This window comes from Scyliorhinus torazame, chromosome 5 (assembly GCF_047496885.1).
Source record: "Scyliorhinus torazame isolate Kashiwa2021f chromosome 5, sScyTor2.1, whole genome shotgun sequence".
NCBI lineage: Eukaryota > Metazoa > Chordata > Chondrichthyes > Carcharhiniformes > Scyliorhinidae > Scyliorhinus > Scyliorhinus torazame.
Window position 1 is genome coordinate 121,478,574 of NC_092711.1, and position 12,276 is coordinate 121,490,849.

Genomic DNA, 12,276 nt, shown 5'->3' on the forward strand with positions numbered 1-12,276 from the left:
TTAAATGAGAAAAGGCCTAGGGTTCCCTGGCCACAGAGTGAGGTGAGCATCGAATGAGAGAATAATTACACCACAGTATGAGGCCATTCTAGCCGCTGTGTCTGTGCCAGCTCTCAACAACTACCGCCCGGATACAAAGAAGAAGTGGAAACAAGATTCAAACCCAAATCTGCGATGGAAGTACACACAGAATGGGGGCAGCATTTGCAGTGTGAGACTGTTGCACACACTATGAGTGTGCAAGCTGTATTGAGCCCAGTGGAAAGATGCGCTGCTCTTCCTCGAGTGTTTGTTGAGCTTCTTTGGAACATTTCAGGAGGCCGAGGTCCGGGAGGTCAGCGTTAAGATGCAGCTCTCCAGTCAGTTCAATTCTCCACTTTGGCTCTTTGGATTAGATGGGTCACGTCCCTGTGAAGTTAACGCAGATCATGTTAAGTTCGATCTAATTTCTACATCTTGTGGTTTTATATGTTGAAACATCTGTTTCTGAAAGAAACAGCAGTCGTCTTGTAATAAGTGGCCTGGCCTCTCAGCCTCACCATGCGAATCTGCAGCAACACAGTGAGGTTGCACATTGTACACGTCCGTTGATTGCCAGCTGTTTCTGTAGTGTAGTGGTTATCACATTCGCCTAACACGCGAAAAGTTCGAAACCGAGCAGAAACTTCTCGTACTTCCAGTTTAGTCTGTTGCTGACTATTGCCGCAATCTCATAACTGGTTTTCATCACCGAAGAATAGCGAAATGCATGCACCCGTATGGTTGTGGTTATTTTCGAAAGCCCTGCCTTCTCAATTTAACTTCCACTTCAAGCAAAACATAACTTATCTTCAAGTCTGTAAATTTCGATTCCTGATTGTTTTCTAAGTTGAGACATCGGTTTTAAAGAAACGGCTGTCTTCTTGTCATAAGTGACATGGCCTCTCAGACGAACCATGAGAAGCTGCAGCAACACAGTGAGGTTGAACATTGCATAAGTCCATTGATTACTGCACCGCCAGCGGTTTCTGTAGTGTAGTGGTTAGCACATTCCCCTAACATGCGAAAGGTCCCCGGAGCCATACCGGGTAGAAACATCAAGTGCTTCTCATGTTGTGTGAGGAATGTTTGCACAAAGTACTTTTGTTCCCCCATCTCGTATGTTCGAGGATTATGAGGATTAGTCTCTCATGAGCCACTAAAATAAATTCCACATTAAGTCACAAGCACTGAATTTTCGACAGGCAATGAGAAGAAAAGGACCTTCTTATTTTGGATATTCGGAGCTAGTTCATCCACAACAGAATTTCATGCATTTACAAATGCAGATAAACATACTTATTCACCATCTCAAACATGTCTAAATGAACGACAAATGCAACTTACTGCGGATGCTTCATTCTGAAACAAAAACAGAACATACTGGACAATCTCAGCAGGACTGACAGCCTCTGTGGAGCGAGATGGCAGCGGTCGTTCCGGGCCTGGGTGACTCTTTGTCAAAGCTGGAGAACTGGAAATGGGGTCAGATTCAGACTAATGTGGATGGGGCGGGGTTGGCGTGCCCGATTGGGCCTCGATAGAGTGGTCAGCAATAGGTGGAAAATGACGAAAATGTCTCGGACAGAAAGAAAAAGGGAATGTAAATGAGGCTAATCAAGGCTAACAAAGGTGCTGATAGTGGCGCCTCAAGAGATCAGAATGTGTTAATAGCAGAACAAAGTAAGCAGTGTGTCAGCGAACAATTGGCGACAGGGTTGCTCAAGTAGGATGGTATGGGCTGGGGGGAGGGGGGCAATGCTGAGGGTAAAACATACCAATGGAAGGAATGAAAATAACTTGATGGAAATAAACAGATGGTGGAGGTAGAAGAGAGATTACACAGTCTGATGTTGTTGAACTGAATAAAATGAAACATACAGAGAGCTGCCTGAATCAACTGGAATTAGTCAATAGAGGTAAGTGAATGTCATACCCCTAGACCAACGAGCCCCGGGAACGTAACAGAAGCACGCTGTTATTGCCATCGAAAGTCGATCTAACATCTGCGGAAAATACTGGAACAACTCAGCGAGTCAGGCGGGATTTGTCGACAGGACAACAAAGCTCGTCTTTCACCATCACCTTTCATTTAAACCGGGGCGGGTTAGAAATGTCGGACGTTTTAACCAAGTCAAATCCTGGTGGGAGCAAACAGAACAACAGGAAAGCGGTCTGACAGGATGCAAGTCAGGAGAGATTAAATGAGAAAAGGCCTAGGGTTCCCTGGCCACAGAGTGAGGTGAGCATCGAATGAGAGAATAATTACACCACAGTATGAGGCCATTCTAGCCGCTGTGTCTGTGCCAGCTCTCAACAACTACCGCCCGGATACAAAGAAGAAGTGGAAACAAGATTCAAACCCAAATCTGCGATGGAAGTACACACAGAATGGGGGCAGCATTTGCAGTGTGAGACTGTTGCACACACTATGAGTGTGCAAGCTGTATTGAGCCCAGTGGAAAGATGCGCTGCTCTTCCTCGAGTGTTTGTTGAGCTTCTTTGGAACATTTCAGGAGGCCGAGGTCCGGGAGGTCAGCGTTAAGATGCAGCTCTCCAGTCAGTTCAATTCTCCACTTTGGCTCTTTGGATTAGATGGGTCACGTCCCTGTGAAGTTAACGCAGATCATGTTAAGTTCGATCTAATTTCTACATCTTGTGGTTTTATATGTTGAAACATCTGTTTCTGAAAGAAACAGCAGTCGTCTTGTAATAAGTGGCCTGGCCTCTCAGCCTCACCATGCGAATCTGCAGCAACACAGTGAGGTTGCACATTGTACACGTCCGTTGATTGCCAGCTGTTTCTGTAGTGTAGTGGTTATCACATTCGCCTAACACGCGAAAAGTTCGAAACCGAGCAGAAACTTCTCGTACTTCCAGTTTAGTCTGTTGCTGACTATTGCCGCAATCTCATAACTGGTCTTCATCACCGAAGAATAGCGAAATGCATGCACCCGTATGGTTGTGGTTATTTTCGAAAGCCCTGCCTTCTCAATTTAACTTCCACTTCAAGCATAACTTATCTTCAGGTCTGTAAAGTTCGATTCCTGATTGTTTTATAAGTTGAGACATCGGTTTTAAAGAAACGGCTGTCTTCTTGTAATAAGTGACATGGCCTCTCAGACGAACCATGAGAATCTGCAGCAACACAGTGAGGTTGAACATTGCACAAGTCCATTGATTACTGCACCGCCAGCGGTTTCTGTAGTGTAGTAGTTAGCACATTCCCCTAACATGGGAAAGGTCCCCGAGGCCATACCGGGTAGAAACATCCAGTGCTTCTCATGTTGTGTGAGGAATGTTTGCACAAAGTACTTTTGTTCCCCCATCTCGTATGTTCGAGGATTATGAGGTTTATTCTCTCATGAGCCACTAAAATAAATTCCACATTAAGTCACAAGCACTGAATTTTCGACAGGCAATGAGAAGAAAAGGACCTTCTTATTTTGGACATTCGGAGCTAGTTCATCCACAACAGAATTTCATGCATTTACAAATGCAGATAAACATACTTATTCACCATCTCAAACATGTCTAAATGAACGACAAATGCAACTTATGCGGATGCTTCATTCTGAAACAAAAACAGAACATACTGGACAATCTCAGCAGGACTGACAGCCTCTGTGGAGCGAGATGGCAGCGGTCGTTCCGGGCCTGGGTGACTCTTTGTCAAAGCTGGAGAACTGGAAATGGGGTCAGATTCAGACTAATGTGGATGGGGCGGGGTTGGCGTGCCCGATTGGGCCTCGATAGAGTGGTCAGCAATTGGTGGAAAATGACGAAAATGTCTCGGACAGAAAGAAAAAGGGAATGTAAATGAGGCTAATCAAGGCTAACAAAGGTGCTGATAGTGGCGCCTCAAGAGATCAGAATGTGTTAATAGCCGAACAAAGTAAGCAGTGTGTCAGCGAACAATTGGCCACAGGGATCAGATTGCTCAAGTAGGATGGTATGGGCTGGGGGGAGGGGGGCAATGCTGAGGGTAAAACATACCAATGGAAGGAATGAAAATAACTTGATGGAAATAAACAGATGGTGGAGGTAGAAGAGAGATTACACAGTCTGATGTTGTTGAACTGAATAAAATGAAACATACAGAGAGCTGCCTGAATCTACTGGAATAAGTCAATAGAGGTAAGTGAATGTCCACACATAGACAAGCTTTTAGACAATGTCGCGATTGTCTCGCGAACCGATTGGTTCCCTGCTGTGTGAGCTCAGCTTCTCAAAGCAAACCCAATGTGAATGAATCCCGACGAATGAGCCGCATAGAAATGAAGAAAACATATCGCCTGACCAACAGAAAACGTTATCAAAGGGCTCGTCCGGGATTTGAACCCGGGACCTCCCGCAAGTTTCGCAATCGAGACACCCAAAGCGAGAATCATACTCCTAGACCAACGAGCCGCGGAACTGGCACAGAAGCACGCTGTTATAGCCATCGAAAGTTGATCCAACATCTGCGGAAGATACAGGAACAACGCAGCGAGTCAGGCGGGATTTGTCGACAGGACAACAAAGCTCGTCTTTCACCATCACCTTTCATTAAAACCGGGACGGGTTAGAAATGTCGGACGTTTTAACCAAGTCAAATCCCGGTGGGAGCAAACAGAACAACAGGAAAGCGCTCTGACAGGGTGCAAGTCAGGAGAGATTAAATGAGAAAAGGCAGTCGTCTTGTAATAAGTGGCCTAGCCTCTCAGCCTCACCATGCGAATCTGCAGCAGCACAGTGAGGTTGCACATTGTACACGTCCGTGGATTGCCAGCTGTTTCTGTAGTGTAGTGGTTATCACATTCGCCTCACACGCGAAAGGTCCCCGGTTCGAAACCGGGCAGAAACATCTCGTACTACCAGGTTAGTCTGTTGCTGACTATTGCCGCAATCTCATAACTGGTCTTCATCACCGAGAATTAGCAAAATGCATGCACCCGTATGGTTGTGGTTATTTTCGAAAGCCCTGCCTTCTCGATTTAACTTCCACTTCAAGCAAAACATAACTTATCTTCAGGTCTGTAAATTTCGATTCCTGATTGTTTTCTAAGTTGAGACATCGGTTTTAAAGAAACGGCTGTCTTCTTGTCATAAGTGACATGGCCTCTCAGACGAACCATGAGAAGCTGCAGCAACACAGTGAGGTTGAACATTGCATAAGTCCATTGATTACTGCACCGCCAGCGGTTTCTGTAGTTTAGTGGTTAGCACATTCCCCTAACATGCGAAAGGTCCCCGGGGCCATACCGGGTAGAAACATCAAGTGCTTCTCATGTTGTGTGAGGAATGTTTGCACAAAGTACTTTTGTTCCCCCATCTCGTATGTTCGAGGATTATGAGGTTTAGCCTCTCATGAGCCACTAAAATAAATTCCACATTAAGTCACAAGCACTGAATTATCGACAGGCAAAGAGAAGAAAAGGACCTTCCTATTTTGGATATTCGGAGCTAGTTCATCCACAACAGAATTTCATGCATTTACAAATGCAGATAAACATACTTATTCACCATCTCAAACATGTCTAAATAAACGACAAATGCAACTTACTGCGGATGCTTCATTCTGAAACAAAAACAGAACATACTGGACACTCTCAGCAGGACTGACAGCCTCTGTGGAGCGAGATGGCAGCGGTCGTTCCGGGCCTGGGTGACTCTTTGTCAAAGCTGGAGAACTGGAAATGGGGTCAGATTCAGACTAATGTGGATGGGGCGGGGTTGGCGTGCCCTATTGGGCCTCGATAGAGTGGTCAGCAATAGGTGGAAAATGACGAAAATGTCTCGGACAGAAAGAAAAAGGGAATGTAAATGAGGCTAATCAAGGCTAACAAAGGTGCTGATAGTGGCGCCTCAAGAGATCAGAATGTGTTAATAGCAGAACAAAGTAAGCAGTGTGTCAGCGAACAATTGGCGACAGGGTTGCTCAAGTAGGATGGTATGTGCTGGGGGGAGGGGGGCAATGCTGAGGGTAAAACATACCAATGGAAGGAATGAAAATAACTTGATGGAAATAAACAGATGGTGGAGGTAGAAGAGAGATTACACAGTCTGATGTTGTTGAACTGAATAAAATGAAACATACAGAGAGCTGCCTGAATCAACTGGAATTAGTCAATAGAGGTAAGTGAATGTCATACCCCTAGACCAACGAGCCCCGGGAACGTAACAGAAGCACGCTGTTATTGCCATCGAAAGTCGATCTAACATCTGCGGAAAATACTGGAACAACTCAGCGAGTCAGGCGGGATTTGTCGACAGGACAACAAAGCTCGTCTTTCACCATCACCTTTCATTTAAACCGGGGCGGGTTAGAAATGTCGGACGTTTTAACCAAGTCAAATCCTGGTGGGAGCAAACAGAACAACAGGAAAGCGCTCTGACAGGGTGCAAGTCAGGAGAGATTAAATGAGAAAAGGCCTAGGGTTCCCTGGCCACAGAGTGAGGTGAGCATCGAATGAGAGGATAATTACACCACAGTATGAGGCCATTCTAGCCGCTGTGTCTATGCCAGCTCTCAACAACTACCGCCCGGATACAAAGAAGAAGTGGAAACAAGATTCAAACCCAAATCTGCGATGGAAGTACACACAGAATGGGGGCAGCATTTGCAGTGTGAGACTGTTGCACACACTATGAGTGTGCAAGCTGTATTGAGCCCAGTGGAAAGATGCGCTGCTGTTCCTCGAGTGTTTGTTGAGCTTCTTTGGAACATTTCAGGAGGCCGAGGTCCGGGAGGTCAGCGTTAAGATGCAGCTCTCCAGTCAGTTCAATTCTCCACTTTGGCTCTGTGGATTAGATGGGTCACGTCCCTGTGAAGTTAACGCAGATCATGTTAAGTTCGATCTAATTTCTACATCTTGTGGTTTTATATGTTGAAACATCTGTTTTTGAAAGAAACAGCAGTCGTCTTGTAATAAGTGGCCTGGCCTCTCAGCCTCACCATGCGAATCTGCAGCAACACAGTGAGGTTGCACATTGTACACGTCCGTTGATTGCCAGCTGTTTCTGTAGTGTAGTGGTTATCACATTCGCCTAACACGCGAAAAGTTCGAAACCGAGCAGAAACGTCTCGTACTTCCAGTTTAGTCTGTTGCTGACTATTGCCGCAATCTCATAACTGGTCTTCATCACCGAAGAATAGCAAAATGCATGCACCCGTATGGTTGTGGTTATTTTCGAAAGCCCTGCCTTCTCAATTTAACTTCCACTTCAAGCAAAACATAACTTATCTTCAAGTCTGTAAATTTCGATTCCTGATTGTTTTCTAAGTTGAGACATCGGTTTTAAAGAAACGGCTGTCTTCTTGTCATAAGTGACATGGCCTCTCAGACGAACCATGAGAAGCTGCAGCAACACAGTGAGGTTGAACATTGCATAAGTCCATTGATTACTGCACCGCCAGCGGTTTCTGTAGTGTAGTGGTTAGCACATTCCCCTAACATGCGAAAGGTCCCCGGAGCCATACCGGGTAGAAACATCAAGTGCTTCTCATGTTGTGTGAGGAATGTTTGCTCAAAGTACTTTTGTTCCCCCATCTCGTATGTTCGAGGATTATGAGGATTAGTCTCTCATGAGCCACTAAAATAAATTCCACATTAAGTCACAAGCACTGAATTTTCGACAGGCAATGAGAAGAAAAGGACCTTCTTATTTTGCATATTCGGAGCTAGTTCATCCACAACAGAATTTCATGCATTTACAAATGCAGATAAACATACTTATTCACCATCTCAAACATGTCTAAATGAACGACAAATGCAACTTACTGCGGATGCTTCATTCTGAAACAAAAACAGAACATACTGGACAATCTCAGCAGGACTGACAGCCTCTGTGGAGCGAGATGGCAGCGGTCGTTCCGGGCCTGGGTGACTCTTTGTCAAAGCTGGAGAACTGGAAATGGGGTCAGATTCAGACTAATGTGGATGGGGCGTGGTTGGCGTGCCCGATTGGGCCTCGATAGAGTGGTCAGCAATAGGTGGAAAATGACGAAAATGTCTCGGACAGAAAGAAAAAGGGAATGTAAATGAGGCTAATCAAGGCTAACAAAGGTGCTGATAGTGGCGCCTCAAGAGATCAGAATGTGTTAATAGCAGAACAAAGTAAGCAGTGTGTCAGCGAACAATTGGCCACAGGGATCAGATTGCTCAAGTAGGATGGTATGGGCTGGGGGGAGGGGGGCAATGCTGAGGGTAAAACATACCAATGGAAGGAATGAAAATAACTTGATGGAAATAAACAGATAGTGGAGGGAGAAGAGAGATTACACAGTCTGATGTTGTTGAACTGAATAAAATGAAACATACAGAGAGCTGCCTGAATCTACTGGAATAAGTCAATAGAGGTAAGTGAATGTCCACACATAGACAAGCTTTTAGACAATGTCGCGATTGTCTCGCGAACCGATTGGTTCCCTGCTGTGTGAGCTCAGCTTCTCAAAGCAAACCCAATGTGAATGAATCCCGCCGAATGAGCCGCATAGAAATGAAGAAAACATATCGCCTGACCAACAGAAAACGTTATCAAAGGGCTCGTCCGGGATTTGAACCCGGGACCTCCCGCAAGTTTCGCAATCGAGACACCCAAAGCGAGAATCATACTCCTAGACCAACGAGCCGCGGAACTGGCACAGAAGCACGCTGTTATAGCCATCGAAAGTTGATCCAACATCTGCGGAAGATACTGGAACAACTCAGCGAGTCAGGCGGGATTTGTCGACAGGACAACAAAGCTCGTCTTTCACCATCACCTTTCATTAAAACCGGGACGGGTTAGAAATGTCGGACGTTTTAACCAAGTCAAATCCCGGTGGGAGCAAACAGAACAACAGGAAAGCGCTCTGACAGGGTGCAAGTCAGGAGAGATTAAATGAGAAAAGGCAGTCGTCTTGTAATAAGTGGCCTAGCCTCTCAGCCTCACCATGCGAATCTGCAGCAGCACAGTGAGGTTGCACATTGTACACTTCCGTGGATTGCCAGCTGTTTCTGTAGTGTAGTGGTTATCACATTCGCCTCACACGCGAAAGGTCCCCGGTTCGAAACCGGGCAGAAACATCTCGTACTACCAGGTTAGTCTGTTGCTGACTATTGCCGCAATCTCATAACTGGTCTTCATCACCGAGGAATAGCAAAATGCATGCACCCGTATGGTTGTGGTTATTTTCGAAAGCCCTGCCTTCTCAATTTAACTTCCACTTCAAGCAAAACATAACTCATCTTCAGGTCTGTAAATTTCGATTCCTGATTGTTTTCTAAGTTGAGACATCGGTTTTAAAGAAACGGCTGTCTTCTTGTCATAAGTGACATGGCCTCTCAGACGAACCATGAGAAGCTGCAGCAACACAGTGAGGTTGAACATTGCATAAGTCCATTGATTACTGCACCGCCAGCGGTTTCTGTAGTGTAGTGGTTAGCACATTCCCCTAACATGCGAAAGGTCCCCGGGGCCATACCGGGTAGAAACATCAAGTGCTTCTCATGTTGTGTGAGGAATGTTTGCACAAAGTACTTTTGTTCCCCCATCTCGTATGTTCGAGGATTATGAGTTTTAGTCTCTCATGAGCCACTAAAATAAATTCCACATTAAGTCACAAGCACTGAATTATCGACAGGCAAAGAGAAGAAAAGGACCTTCCTATTTTGGATATTCGGAGCTAGTTCATCCACAACAGAATTTCATGCATTTACAAATGCAGATAAACATACTTATTCACCATCTCAAACATGTCTAAATAAACGACAAATGCAACTTACTGCGGATGCTTCATTCTGAAACAAAAACAGAACATACTGGACACTCTCAGCAGGACTGACAGCCTCTGTGGAGCGAGATGGCAGCGGTCGTTCCGGGCCTGGGTGACTCTTTGTCAAAGCTGGAGAACTGGAAATGGGGTCAGATTCAGACTAATGTGGATGGGGCGGGGTTGGCGTGCCCTATTGGGCCTCGATAGAGTGGTCAGCAATAGGTGGAAAATGACGAAAATGTCTCGGACAGAAAGAAAAAGGGAATGTAAATGAGGCTAATCAAGGCTAACAAAGGTGCTGATAGTGGCGCCTCAAGAGATCAGAATGTGTTAATAGCAGAACAAAGTAAGCAGTGTGTCAGCGAACAATTGGCGACAGGGTTGCTCAAGTAGGATGGTATGGGCTGGGGGGAGGGGGGCAATGCTGAGGGTAAAACATACCAATGGAAGGAATGAAAATAACTTGATGGAAATAAACAGATGGTGGAGGTAGAAGAGAGATTACACAGTCTGATGTTGTTGAACTGAATAAAATGAAACATACAGAGAGCTGCCTGAATCAACTGGAATTAGTCAATAGAGGTAAGTGAATGTCATACCCCTAGACCAACGAGCCCCGGGAACGTAACAGAAGCACGCTGTTATTGCCATCGAAAGTCGATCTAACATCTGCGGAAAATACTGGAACAACTCAGCGAGTCAGGCGGGATTTGTCGACAGGACAACAAAGCTCGTCTTTCACCATCACCTTTCATTTAAACCGGGGCGGGTTAGAAATGTCGGACGTTTTAACCAAGTCAAATCCCGGTGGGAGCAAACAGAACAACAGGAAAGCGCTCTGACAGGGTGCAAGTCAGGAGAGATTAAATGAGAAAAGGCAGTCGTCTTGTAATAAGTGGCCTAGCCTCTCAGCCTCACCATGCGAATCTGCAGCAGCACAGTGAGGTTGCACATTGTACACGTCCGTGGATTGCCAGCTGTTTCTGTAGTGTAGTGGTTATCACATTCGCCTCACACGCGAAAGGTCCCCGGTTCGAAACCGGGCAGAAACATCTCGTACTACCAGGTTAGTCTGTTGCTGACTATTGCCGCAATCTCATAACTGGTCTTCATCACCGAGGAATAGCAAAATGCATGCACCCGTATGGTTGTGGTTATTTTCGAAAGCCCTGCCTTCTCAATTTAACTTCCACTTCAAGCAAAACATAACTCATCTTCAGGTCTGTAAATTTCGATTCCTGATTGTTTTCTAAGTTGAGACATCGGTTTTAAAGAAACGGCTGTCTTCTTGTCATAAGTGACATGGCCTCTCAGACGAACCATGAGAAGCTGCAGCAACACAGTGAGGTTGAACATTGCATAAGTCCATTGATTACTGCACCGCCAGCGGTTTCTGTAGTGTAGTGGTTAGCACATTCCCCTAACATGCGAAAGGTCCCCGGGGCCATACCGGGTAGAAACATCAAGTGCTTCTCATGTTGTGTGAGGAATGTTTGCACAAAGTACTTTTGTTCCCCCATCTCGTATGTTCGAGGATTATGAGGTTTAGTCTCTCATGAGCCACTAAAATAAATTCCACATTAAGTCACAAGCACTGAATTATCGACAGGCAAAGAGAAGAAAAGGACCTTCCTATTTTGGATATTCGGAGCTAGTTCATCCACAACAGAATTTCATGCATTTACAAATGCAGATAAACATACTTATTCACCATCTCAAACATGTCTAAATAAACGACAAATGCAACTTACTGCGGATGCTTCATTCTGAAACAAAAACAGAACATACTGGACACTCTCAGCAGGACTGACAGCCTCTGTGGAGCGAGATGGCAGCGGTCGTTCCGGGCCTGGGTGACTCTTTGTCAAAGCTGGAGAACTGGAAATGGGGTCAGATTCAGACTAATCTGGATGGGGCGGGGTTGGCGTGCCCTATTGGGCCTCGATAGAGTGGTCAGCAATAGGTGGAAAATGACGAAAATGTCTCGGACAGAAAGAAAAAGGGAATGTAAATGAGGCTAATCAAGGCTAACAAAGGTGCTGATAGTGGCGCCTCAAGAGATCAGAATGTGTTAATAGCAGAACAAAGTAAGCAGTGTGTCAGCGAACAATTGGCGACAGGGTTGCTCAAGTGGGATGGTATGGGCTGGGGGGAGGGGGGCAATGCTGAGGGTAAAACATACCAATGGAAGGAATGAAAATAACTTGATGGAAATAAACAGATGGTGGAGGTAGAAGAGAGATTACACAGTCTGATGTTGTTGAACTGAATAAAATGAAACATACAGAGAGCTGCCTGAATCAACTGGAATTAGTCAATAGAGGTAAGTGAATGTCATACCCCCAGACCAACGAGCCCCGGGAACGTAACAGAAGCACGCTGTTATTGCCATCGAAAGTCGATCTAACATCTGCGGAAAATACTGGAACAACTCAGCGAGTCAGGCGGGATTTGTCGACAGGACAACAAAGCTCGTCTTTCACGATCACCTTTCATTTAAACCGGGGCGGGTTAGAAAT

General features: G+C 45.5%; 3 non-coding genes across 3 annotated transcripts; all 3 read left to right on the forward strand.

Moving 5' to 3' along the window:
* Window positions 1-4,791: 4,791 nt before the first annotated feature.
* On the forward strand, window positions 4,792-4,864 carry trnav-cac (transfer RNA valine (anticodon CAC)). Its single transcript has one exon. It is a non-coding gene; the product is annotated as a tRNA-Val (tRNA).
* A 4,131-nt stretch (window positions 4,865-8,995) lies between these two features.
* trnav-cac (transfer RNA valine (anticodon CAC)) lies at window positions 8,996-9,068 on the forward strand. Its single transcript has one exon. It is a non-coding gene; the product is annotated as a tRNA-Val (tRNA).
* Window positions 9,069-10,736: 1,668 nt separating this feature from the next.
* Window positions 10,737-10,809, forward strand: trnav-cac (transfer RNA valine (anticodon CAC)). Its single transcript has one exon. It is a non-coding gene; the product is annotated as a tRNA-Val (tRNA).
* Window positions 10,810-12,276: the final 1,467 nt, after the last annotated feature.